This window comes from Hippocampus zosterae, chromosome 1 (assembly GCF_025434085.1).
Source record: "Hippocampus zosterae strain Florida chromosome 1, ASM2543408v3, whole genome shotgun sequence".
NCBI lineage: Eukaryota > Metazoa > Chordata > Actinopteri > Syngnathiformes > Syngnathidae > Hippocampus > Hippocampus zosterae.
In genome coordinates, this window is record NC_067451.1 from 11,419,288 (window position 1) to 11,432,567 (window position 13,280).

General features: G+C 42.2%; 1 protein-coding gene across 2 annotated transcripts in view; it reads right to left on the minus strand.

Annotated features, from left to right (window-relative positions):
• The window catches only part of slit3 (slit homolog 3 (Drosophila)), a 242,678-nt gene that overhangs the window by 132,951 nt on the left and 96,447 nt on the right, over positions 1–13,280 (minus strand). The gene's annotated exons all lie outside the window — the stretch shown is intronic.

The window sequence follows — 13,280 nt, forward strand, 5'->3', positions numbered from 1 at the left end:
TTTGGACCAAATGAGACTTGTTGGCTAACATGAACTTAATAAGCTAATAAAAACATTAATATGATGACAATAATATGATGACATAATACTAAAGAGTAGCGATGAATGTTCATGGATAGCCTGGAAATGCTGTTTAAAATGTTGATTCCATGTTTCTGACACCATGAAATGGTATTGTCAAAAATGCTTTGCAATTTAGCACGATCCCCAATGGAAATCATTGTGGGCTAATTTCATGGTTTAAACTGGAAAAATAGGCAAGGTAAGCCAGCTTTCATTTATATTACACATTATTTCATTCACGAATTAACTCAAAGTGTTACACATAATTTACAATACTAAATATAAAAGGCATTTACAACAAATGAGGACCTTAAAACACATAATCGCGTCAATACCATCTAACAAAGTGGTTCTGAACCTTGTTAGAGGTATGGAACCCAATCAGTTCAAATGCTCATTCACCGAACCCTTCATTAGTGAAAAATAAAGATTAAACCATATTTATTAAAAACAGAAAAAAATAAACACAATTAGTCTAAGTATAAAGTATATGTTTTTTTAATTGTGCACAAAATGAACCAGCCATTTATTGCCAAGCGGAAGTGTTATAACTAATTTAATCAGAATCAGAATCAGAATAATCTTTCTTGGCCAAGTATGTAGAACACACAAGGAATTTGTCTCCAGTAGTACAGGCTACACTCGTATCATCAATAACAATGTTGCCATGTAGATTCGGGTGTGTCTTAACCTCCATGGCAGAGGCTCCGTCGAACTGATTCACCGAACCCCTCGGGTTCGATCGAACCCAGGTTAAGAACCACTGATCTAACACCATTATGGTTAAAACAAATGGCTTACAGATTATTTAATTTTTTTTAAAAGTGCATCGGTTTACATGTGGTGAAGACTCCCTGCAACTTCCTCTAACATCCCAGGCTAAACTTAGCGCCCCCCCAGACGTACAAAAGATGTCAGTCCAGAGATGGGCAACTGCTGCCTTGAACTGCGGGTGGACCCTCAATTCAAAGAAAAAAAAGAAAGGAAAATTGTGGAGGGTGGATTAAAAACTTCTTTGACGTTGGACCCTTGCACGTGTGGAAAATATCAAGGCTGTTGGTTGGTCGACTCGTCAAGTTTTTCTAAACTAGGAGGAAAACCTTGAGGAGCAGTTACACCGACTACTTCACGGGTTTTGCCTTTCGCGGGTTTTTTACGGAACATAACCCCTGCGATAAATGTGGCTTCACTAAACATCTAATGAGGAAGAGAGTGGTCCTATGTGCTAACCCTCATACTGGTGATGACAACTTGTGCCCCTCTCCATCATTTAAGTCACCCATCTCTGTGTTTGCCCCTCAGCCAAGAGATATGACTTCAACATACTTTGACACCGATTACTTGGCATTTCATTCACAATGTACTTCAGACATTGAAAAGTGCAATACCTAGAAGCATCCATAATCAAAACAGTTGACGACATTCAAAAGCAAAGCAGAAAAACGACTTTGCCATGAGCCGAGATCTTGCGGTATTGTATCGAATCGTTGAATTTGTGAATAGCAAATCGCAAATACGTTGGGAGTTCATTGCATATATTAAAAAAAAAATCACTGGACAAAGAGTGGAGTGAGAGTACAGGGTAAGGCAGGAAAGGTTGAGGGGGGATTGAGATGTAGTCAAGGGGGTTAAGAAGTGTGTGTGTGTGTGTGTGTGTGTGTGGAATAAAGAAGCTGAGTGAGGGGTTTTAGCTTTATAAGCATCTGGGGAGCACCTTATCGGCCATAAATAACCCAGGGCAAATTAGCAGATTGCACAGAAGGAGGAGGCTGCATGGGAGGGGGGGGGGGTGTTACGGGTCATATATGCACACGTGTGTGAGTGTCTTGATGAGCATCTACGTATGCATGGTGCTGAAAATAAATGAAACACGGACGCTGGCTGTATGTTTATTAGACAACGTGTTCTGCAGTTTCGCGACCACCACGCTCACCTCTGAGGTTGTCTCGGTGTTTGCGAAAGTTCTGATGCATTTCTCAGCAGGTCTTGGTGTTGTCAAGGTTACCGAGGGCCATTTCAGCAGAAGGCCAATTATTATTATTATTATTATTTTATGCACAGAAAACAGAAAGAGTAGTGCAAGTTGTCCTAGTATTGTTTGTAAGTTTATAGTGTTTGGTTTCAATCATCATGAAACACAGGAAACAGCCAATGTTATGTTTTTGTTACAGATAGCCAGCATTAGAAGTGACTAAGGATGGACAGATACTGCCTTTTTTTTTAAATTACTATTTACATCTCCTCACAATCTCAAGTGCCAATACTTGATAATGGTATTTGTTGTGCAATTGTGATCAAAAAATACTTATTAGAGTTATCCTGGCATCTTAAAAGTAACTGCACACGCCAACGATAAACATTGCTTCCTCTCGGAAGGTATACATGTCAGGATGTTGATATAGTATTGGTGCTTTGTATCGGTGAATGTTTATGTGTATTGATAATTTCCAGATGCACAGTATCGGCACCAATACTGGTATTGGAACATCTTTCGAAGTCACAATTTCTAAAATGTCTTCATTTCAGCAATGTGCCACGTTGGTTCTTATGTTTGAGATTCTGTGTCCTTTGTAAATTGGCCGGTTGGAAGGCAAGATGCCAAAAAGAGGTGATTAGCATTTGTTCTACGCCACGTGCAGTAGTCAAGTCAACTTGCCCTATTCATCGACGAATCGGTTCAACTGCAATCACATATATTGACAAGTGTAATTCGCCACTTTTTTCTGGTCTGCAGAATCGTCCTATTATGAAGACACTTAGGATTTGTTTTAAATTGGGGGAAAAATGTCTACTTTGAATATCCAGGGCCTTGTTATTCTCATTTTTTGCACATGTGCACAAGGAAACCCCTTTATATCATAATCCTCCACAATTCAACAAGATTTTTACGAATGGTTCATGTGCTCGAAATCCCTCAAGGTGAAATATAGCGATCGTGATGGCTAACAAGCGTCCGCTGTCAACCTGCCTGCTCGAAGAGTAGCCGGCTAATTCCACTGCCAGTCTTCTTCTTACTCTACTTCTACTACTTTTTCTTCCAGCGCGGCTGACAGTCCGTCTGCTTAAATGAGAGATGGAGCGAAGGATGCCATGGATTTGAAACAGCAGGATGGAGAAAGAGAATGGAATTAAGAAAGGGAGAGAGATACTACTCGCTTGTGTATGTGTGTGCGCGCGCACGTGTGTGTGTGTGTGTGTGTGTGTGTGTGTGTGCGTGTGTGTGTGGTTGCTATGCTGTCTCCAGGTTCTAATCTCTTTAGTGAGCCCCATGATCCAGTTAGGAACACTGAGTGGCTAATGTCAGGGCTAACTGGATGAGAAGGCTTTGTGTGTGTGTGTGTGTGTGTGTGTGTGCGTGTGTGTGAGTGTGTGTGAGCACATCCATATCCTATATTAAAACGTATGTTATGCTCCAATGAATGGGATTACATTTCTGATCTAATTTGTGCACGTGTGTGTGTGTAAAGCAGCAGTGGCCATTAAGGTGGATGGATTAGATTGAGTGCATCCAGATTTTGAACGCGCGCGCGTGTGTGTGTGTGTGTGTGCATGTGTTTAGCATGCTCTGTTTATTATGTGTGGTCCGAGATAAGCAGACAGGTGCAGGAAACGCATCCTTAATTCATCAGCAGGGCCGAGTGTGGGTTAGATGAAAGGGTCGGTACTGGTTATATAGCTTTATGACAACCTATTACAACAATTGACCAGCAATGTGATTCATAAGTGCGGAACAGCGAGGGGAATAAATTACATTCAGCGTTGGATTCTCTTATCATTTCCGCAAGATATTACAAATGAAGCAGTAAATTGTGGGCATTTCTCTACCGAGACAAGCTTATTATGGGTCTTCTCTTATGACTCACGGACTGCGAATTGCGTGGTTGTTGGAATATTGAGAAATTTCACATTTCAGTTGAGCCAAATGTGAGAGGAATGGAAGAAGGACTGCTTTTCAGTCGGTCGCCATAATCAACCACATAGGTAATAACCGCACAGTCTCAAAACTGGAATGCGAGTGTGAAATTTCACTACTCTTGATATTTTGTAAATAGAAAACACTAACTTTTTCCTTTAAAATAAGCAATCGACTAATCACAAACAGTGCCACAAGTCATGTACACAGACAATGTAAAAGTACACACAGTCATACACTTTTTATACTCTGAACAAATCATATTATTGCTGTACTGATTAGCTGAGAGGAGTTGAGCTTTCTCAATGACCAGTACATCCATCTGTCTTATACTGTCCCCAGGTGGCCAAGGAACAAAATCAGCCACCATATTAATTTATTTTCTTCATCATTCTATTTCTATGGCCATTGCTTACAAGTTACTGCTTATACGGCTTCAATATAAGCCAATGACTAACATGTTTCAGTTAATAAAAAAAGCTCAAGCCTCTATGCTATCTCCTGCACGGTTTAAGCATCACTGACAACAACAAAAACATCCATCCATCCATTTTCCAATCCGTTTATCCTCATAAGGGTCAGGGGGCATGCTGGAGCCTATCCCAGCCGTCTTCGAGCAGTAGCCAGGGGACACCCTGAACTCACATTCACACCTAGGGACAATTTTGAGAGTTCAATCAGCCCGCCATGCATGTCTTTGGAATGTGGGAGGAAACTGGAGTAGATGGAGAAAACCCACGTAGGCCCTGGGAGAACATGCAAACTCCATACAGGGAGGCCAGAGCTGGAATTGAACCCGGTACCTCTGCACTATCAGGTAGACGTGCAAAACACTGGACCACCACAAAAAGAAAAAAAAAAGTAGTTTCTATAACGTTCACATCCACTACGTGCACAGCATGACTACGAAAATCTGAGCATTAGAGCCCTGATTATTACATTTCTTTTTAATATTATTACCGTAATTCAATTGGCCTTTTGGAGAAATGGGCTTTGAAATCATTATTACAAGATAAACACAAAGTGGCATTCAGTATTCACTGAAAAAGTCATGTTCTTGCTCTGAATTATGACAATATGTATACGAATGCATATCTTGGAATAATATGAGTTACTCCACTATGCACGGGCATGAAATATATGACATATGCGCCACTGCCTGTCAATTTATGCCGGCAAATGTGCTCCAAGCTGTCACGATGTGATGAAAATGGACTTTGCCATCAGCACTTTTGTCACAGAGGGTAAAAGGACAACCAAACACCCCGAACACTGTAATAAATGATGAGGCTCTGACACGATGCGAATGAGGAGCACTCACAAGTAATGGCAGCCCGCTCATAAACGTGCATAAACATAAGCGACTCCCGCATTTCTTTTCGACTTATTCACATTTGTCTTCCTTGCAACCAGGTAAGAAATGACAGGAAGATAAATATATATTTTTTAAAATGTTCTTCACGAAACAAAGGGAAAAAAAAGATGTATTCCCCAAATTATTTTCCAGAACACCTCATCAAGAGCGGCCGCAACCCTTATTGGAATATGAAAATCCTTCATGCCTGAGGCAAGGATGGGAATAAAAGGATGGATGTGGACGGGATGAAATTGAACCCAATTCTGTCCTCCCCTTCTCCCTTTCAATCACAGTGGATCGTCGTGTCTGCTTCTCGGCCTGGACATAAGGCACGTGTGTGCATGTGCGTGTGTGCGTAGCATGTATAGAAGCTATGTCATATGCTTGCAAGACCTGTAATGGGAGCCAGAAAAAAAAACAAAAAATCAGGCTACCTAGCAGCATTATCACTAAATCCACTGCGCTAATGGAGAGGGTGGCGATGAGAGACGATGAAGAATAACAATGTACACGTGACCCTGTGACTACTTTTTTAGCCAGCTCGAGGACAAGAAAAAAAAGCTAGCCTCATGACTCAGCAAGAATGGAAAGATCAAGTGAATTGTTTTGACAATAGTTCGTAGTTCTTTTTTTTTTTTTTAAGAAGATAGCTAAAAAAAGTTTTTCTTGACCAGTTAGCCTCAGGCTAACACAGCTAGCATTCATTTGCAACAAGGGTAATGCTGAAATTAATTACATTTTCTTGTATACATAACCATCAACGATAAGTGGTGAGTTTAAATGCTGGTGTGAAAGTTGTCCTCCAATTCCAGAATGACCCACAACGTGATGTGAGGCCAAATTCGAGTAAAATGCGGTTTCAGGTATGTACCCAGCACCGAATGACAGAAAAAGCGTTTAAAAAAATGCGCTTTGATGTCAACTTCTGCAATCTTGTTGCCAAGTAACTAAGTTGAAGTTGGTGGAGGAGCTTTCATTTACACGGGTCAAAGGTCTACTGTGAAGTAATGCTTTCTATAATACAAAACAATTTTATACGGTGTGTTTCACTACCAGGTGCAATATATAATATATAATATAAAAGAACAACATTGTAACAACAAAAGAAAGTGACAACGGTTGATTAAAACACATTATTAATGATACTAGCAGATCTCCTGTAGACACCAGTAAACTATTGAACAGTGTCAGTCTCATATTGGGTCCAAAGCCAAAGACATGTCTTCAAAAGAATCTAAAAAATGGACTAACATTCAACGGAAGGTCATTCCAGACAGCTACAGAAAAGGCTCAATCCCCTCTGAGGCTCCGCTGAGTCCTCAGCGGCTCAAGTAGTGCCGGGTCCGCAGACCGGGTAGGTGCGTAAGGGGTGAAGGAGATCAGAGAGGTAAGCTAGGGCAAAGCCCTTTAGAGATTTGAAAACAAAATTAAGTATGCCCTGGGAGCCAGTGAAGGGAAGCCAGAATAGGGCTTATGTGTTCCCTCTTATGAGCTCCAGTTCGGAGCCAAGCAGCAGCATTTTGGACAAACTGGAGATGCTTTAGGGAGGATTGTCTGATCTAAAAAATAATGTGCATTGCAGTAATTTAGCCAAGTTGGAACAAAGGCATGGATTACTGTTTACAAATGCTGCTTAGCTAGTGGCCTAAGGTGAGAGATGCAGGATTTTATTTGCCGGTCCAATTTTAAAATCACCATCCAATTTAAAACCCAAGTTCGAGACCGTGAAGTGAAGGCTGGAGCTTCACACAGGCCATAACGCTGTTGAATATTGAAGTCGCGCTTTGGTGCCATGTTGTGGAATGCTTGGTTTTCAATAATTGTGTCAGGATTCTGTTGCCATACCCCGTGTGGCAACTCTGTATTTAGCTTGTGGTGAGTTGATGGCAGCAACGCAGCTGTCCCCCTGCGGCGCATTTAGTCCAGTGGAGCCACCTGAACTAAGTCACCTCCTCACAACCGGGTGGCCCTTTCACTCTCTTCCAAACACTTGTCACATCGCTTCCCATTGTTCCTAATTAGCCACATGACTCAACATGGAGGTGATCACGTCAGTTTGTAAACACAATCTCGCGGGTGGAGGTACAAGCTCGGGCGGCGGCAGATAAGTATTACAAGATCCAGGCGGGCCGTGAAAATGTGGTCAACAAAATGTTATTTTCAAAGAGAGCTCAAACCACATGGATGTGACAACAGGATGCAGTCCGAGTTTCACTTTCATCTCTTTATTATATTTGATTTAAACACACTGTAAGGATAATTAAATGGAATGTGAAGACATTGGCAACATTTTTATTTCAATTTACAACAGTTTTATTTTTGAGAATCACTTGTTAGGGTTACATCCGAAAAAAAACCTCGAGCATTTTACCATTCTTATGCGCATGTGCCAACGGCGACATTCAGAAATCAGAATGCCATGTTTATTAGACTTGTGGGGGCGCATAGAACATTTTATTATACAATATTTTAACTCGACAAAGTTGGTCTTTGTTCTTGTAAAAATAACATTTTCCTTGACTGTTGTAACATGAATTTTTGTTTTGAAAATAAGATGTTTGAATAATTCTTGACAATGATTCTCAAAATGGTACGCTGGTCCCTTGTGGTAGGCAAAATATGTGCCTCTTTTGTATGAAGATTTTTATTCCAATATTCCTGCATTGATGAACTTTTTAGGGATATTTTTTTACTTAGCTTTTGTGTAGTACAGTTTAAAATCATTATATCATCTTTTGCCATTTTCCGAAATTCAAACCCTAAGGAGCACTTAGAACTACTATGTTACTGCACTGTACAATTTTTCTCGGTGGCGCTCGGTATAAAAAGTTGGCAAACCTCTGTCCTTTGGCATTTAGTGCACGCATGATAGTTGTTCTGTTTAATTTGCTTTATTGGGTGATGAGGGCATCTCAGATGATTAGCCAAATCAAAATGAAATTGCAGCTCTTCACTTGATGAGCTCATTACGAGTATTGATTGTGTCCAACAACGAAACGGCTCAACTCAAATAGAGCAGAGCTGCACGTTGGGAGTGCACCCAGCAGGTGGGCTGCCTCGGTCACCCCTGCGCTGCACTTGTCACACCAACAATAGATGGCGCTGTGATGCTTCGATGGGTCACCACTGGCAACCAGAGGTTGTAATTCTATTTATTAGGTACACATGCACAATCTAATGCTGTCAAATAAGGACTTTAGGAAACGATAATATTGCTCAAGACTGATTTGATTTGACACTCGCAGGTAGCCAGTAATGCAACCGTAGAGAATAAGTTGATACGATTCTCCCCTTTTTCATTGTGTCCGGTACAAAGACGTCTGCAGGATGTCTGCTGTCTGGCCTCTTCCACACCTGTCCTCTCTCAGCATGCTCTCAGCCTCCTGTCTGTCCGCGATGTCACCCTTTCACTCTCAGTTTTTTTAATCCCCAGCCCCCTACAATGATGTCTGGCACACACTTGAAAGGTTCTGAGAATTATTATCCTCGCCTTAGCCAGCCTCTGAAGCCGACACGCTAACAGGCTACCAAGCGGCAAGTATGTGTCTGCGTGAGTGGGGTGAGAGAGAGAGAGAGAGAGAGAGAGAGAGAGAAATATATGAAACCAATGACCACATGCGTATAAGGTATGCTCACAGGTCACAACAAAAGGAACACTAAGGTTCTGTGTATAGGGAAAAAATGTTGACAATTGAATGGTTGTACAAGACTACAGTGTGGCTCCTTAAATTTTTTTTCATCCCACTTATATACGCAACAGCAAAAGTGTCCCACTAATTACCGTGTCCGATATTTGTGCAAAATCTGGATATATTTGGTCAAAGGGGGAAGTAAAGTAGGAAATGGGTTTGAAAAAAATAATGAAAGAATACGTTACAGAAGTTCATATATTCATATAAGTTTAAAAATGGATAGCATGTCTGTCTGAATACGCAATGATACATGCCATGTTCTTTGGGTAGACGCATTTAAACATGGATTCATTGCGCTCGTGGAGGAGTTTCGAGGAGGAGATGCCTGCCAAGACACGAGCAAGTGATTTTCAGATCACTGAAGACTCTAAATTCTCCATTGGTGGATGTGAGTGACTGTGAGTGGGTGTTTATCTATGCATCCTATAGCAGTAGAGGAGACAAACTCTTTTGCCTTTATTTGAGTGTAAGGCTAACCTCCAGAGGTGGAAAATGGCGATCCAGGAAGAAACCATCATCCACACCATGCTAATGGTCTTCATAAACTTGTACCTCAAGGCACCATTGTACTTCGACTCACAACGTAAATGGATGGAAAGCGATCAGCTGTGTACAAAGGAGCATTTTCAAGGGAAAGGTGAGAACTAGAAGTGCAAAGCAAAGTCATATTTAGACTAAAATGACTTTTTTCACATTCCCATAGAAAAAAAACCCACTACACGTTCATGCTCCTAGCCTCAAACCAGCGACTCAACCCACTGACGCGCATGTAAAAATAGCTGCCAGCGTTGGCCGGCGGCTTTGGAAAAATCAAGTCCTGTCGGGAAGTGACGGCGCAGCTTTGATTTTTCCCGCCGCTCGCTCTGGCTGTGAATGCACCGCGGTCACCTCTTATTATTCTTTTCAAACGCGCCTATCGGGCCTGTGGCTTCAGCCCTGGGGGGGCCCCCTCCACCTCATCTCCTGATGTCGGATGACATCACAACGCCATCAAGGAAATACATTTGCAAGGCTACTCCATCTTGAACTTTTGGCACAATATTTTTCTTTTTTCCTTTTCTTTCCTACAATGACTTGGCAGTTCCACACGCTCTGTCAGCAGGATTCTAAAAACTACCAACCTCATTTTCACATCATTGTACTGCACCAGAGCAGCGTGGGAAAGCTCAACATTGCAAAAACACAACATTACTATGCAGCAGCATTTCCCAAACTTTATTGAGCCAAGGCACATATTTAGCATTAGAAAAACCGCAGGGCTACAAAAATGTCACGAATATTAATGACCTCTGCTCAAGAAATGTCTTGCCACCCGTCGTCATATGGTACACTTAGACAACTGATTCGCTCAGTGCTCCACAAAGGGAATGACAAACATGTGATATTGTGTGGAATTGCCGACAGAGAGAGGCGGAGAGCAAGTGTTAGCATACGTACTGCCCCCCGGCTCTGTGCCTGTACACTGGCATCCACCTCGATGAACAAGGTAGCCTTTCGGGTAGGAGGACATTTTCCCGATTGCTGTTTGTGTTTATGCACCAAACAGCAGTTGAGATTACTGTGGTGGTGGTCCTCTATTTTAAGAAGGGTGTGTTCCAACTTCCGGGGGTTCACACTTCTCAGTCACCCTGGTCACGTCTATTCAGGGGTGCTGGAGAGGAGGGTCTGTTGGGAAGTCTAATTTCAAATTTAGGAGGACCGGTGTGGTTTTCGTCTTGACTGTGGTGCTGTCGTCCTGCTCTACACCCTTAATAACCTAACTCGGGGAACAACCTCTAAGCGGTGTTGGTTGTGCCTTCGGGCTACGAACAGTTCCCAGTCAACAGCCGACAACTGGGTTTGCAGGTACCCAGGTCACTGCGGCTTTAGAATCCGCTTTGGGACCCAATTGGAGGTTGCTCAACAGCAACAGCAACACCGTCAACAAAGCCCTCCAAGTTGCATGGGAGTTCGCCCAAACAGTCTACATGTGCTTTGTGGACTTGGACAACGCATTTGACCATGTACAAGAAGGGATCTTGTGAGGGGTGCTCAGGGATGACCATATGCCCAAGTACAGGCTGTTGGGTCGCTGTCCGACCGGTCTTATCGTTTGGTCCTCATTGATGGCAGTAAATTGGATTAAACTCCAGTGAGGGCTGAACTTCACCAAGACTGCCCTTTGTCAATATCTGTTCATAGCCATTATGGACAGTTTCTAGGCAAAGTCAAGGCACTGAGGGGGGCCAGTTTGGCGACCACAGTATTCCCTCTATGCTTTTAGCATATGATGTGGTGCTGCTGGCTTCAAGCCGCAATCTTTAACTCTCACTCGTGTGGTTCACCGTCGAGGGTGAATCGGTTAAGATGAGAAGCAGAACCACCGAATCTGAGACCATGGTACTCAAATCGGAAAAGTGAAGATTGCCCTCTCCAGAGTAGCAAAGAATTCCTGGTGAAGAAGGAACTGAGGTAAAAGGCAAAGCTCTCAATTTACTTGTCAATCTACATTCATCCCTTCACCCATGGTCACGAGATGTGGGTGGTGAACAACAAGATCTCCGATACAAGAGGACAAAATGATTTTCCTTCACAGGGGGTCTGGACTTTCCCTTAGAGGTAGGGTGAGAAGCCTGGTCATCCGGCAAGGGCTCAGAGTTGAGCCTTGTTAACCCTTCCATGCACAAATAACAATAAGCTACATCAGGATTTTTGCCCCAAGTGTATTTATTAGTCTTTAAGCATCAATACATAATGGCAGTGCATAGAAACACACATAAGGGTCCATTGTAGTGGTTGATGCACAATGGGGACATTAAGACTAATTAATATAAGAGAAAACACCATTTGAATAGCTGTCCACTCCAGTAACTGTTGTCCCCGAAAAGGTTAAGATGCCTCGTGAACGCCTCACTGCTAAAGTGTTCCGGCCACGTGCCCACTGTGAAGAGGCCCCGGGGACAACCCAGACTCACTGGAGAGACTATCGCTCCTGTCTGGCTTGGGAACACATCCGATTTTACATTTACAGTCCATGTTCATATTTTGAGATTTGTAGTGACTCATCTTACTGGAAGGATGCAGTCCCCCTGTTAAACATGTAACAAACGTAACATGCTTTGGGTGTTGTTGTCTCCCATTACCCCAAGATTGGACCGGCTCAATGAGTAGAAAAAAACAGAGGGCTCGACGACACTGTTCAGCAGAATGCCGAGTTTCATTTTCAATCCATTTTCATCATATCATAAATAGCATGATGCAGGTGTCCCTAATGTTGTGTCCAGTGAGCGAATGTCGCAGCATACCGATTAAGACTTGACACAGTGTGAGTTTAATGGATTCCTCACTTGGCAAAGGAACGTTGTTTTTCTACACACCAAGTTTGCCAATGGCCTGATCACATTTTCCTTCGAAACACGACAAATACGCTCAATTCCCGCAACAAGCCACCAACACTCTGAAATAAACCGCTTACTGTTCAATCTTGAAATGTCGTCACCCTGCGCGAAGTGGACTATTGTATTGAACGCTAATACCTTCGGACTCTCCGCCCTCTCTTGCACTTTCCTGTTAAAACACAACTCTTTGAACGTGCTCAGAGCAACAATTCCAAGAGAGCAGATGTAAATAAACCCGGATCATTTTCTCAATTGTCTCCTGACGTGTGTGTGTGTGTGTGTGCGGGCGTGCGCGCGCGTTTACATTAGCAGTGCTTGTGCTGAGCTATGCAGTCTCCACACAAACTCATTAAAATGGGTCATTTCACCCCTCCCACCAGCGAACAGACACACATTGTATGATCGCACACACAAATACACACATCCCGCGTGAACATGTCCCAGGGTGATTTAGTCTGCCGTCTGCTAATGTAATCATTTATTTGGCTTTTATTCCGCAGAGGCCTTTTTATTTCCTGCCATCAACCTTTAATAATGGACCATCATGTTTTTTTTTTCACATCTACATTAAATATAGACTACTGTTAAGATATGTATTAATCCAAGTAAAATATATTTCAAAATGAACTGCTGTCCGTGAAACCGTGTAGATGGAATTCGGTTCACTTTAATTTGATTTGATTTTATAGTAAAGCAGTGCTGATGCCGCTTGGAAAGCTCAATTGTACTTTTTTTATGAATTTTAATTTGATGTAATCATGTCTCGTTTTGCTTTTTTTATACAAAATAGTTTCGTGAATTAGGTTTGGGTTTTGTCAATTTACTTTGTATTTTGTTAACTGTGTTTTAAATGTGTTTTGCATTTAAAATTGTATATA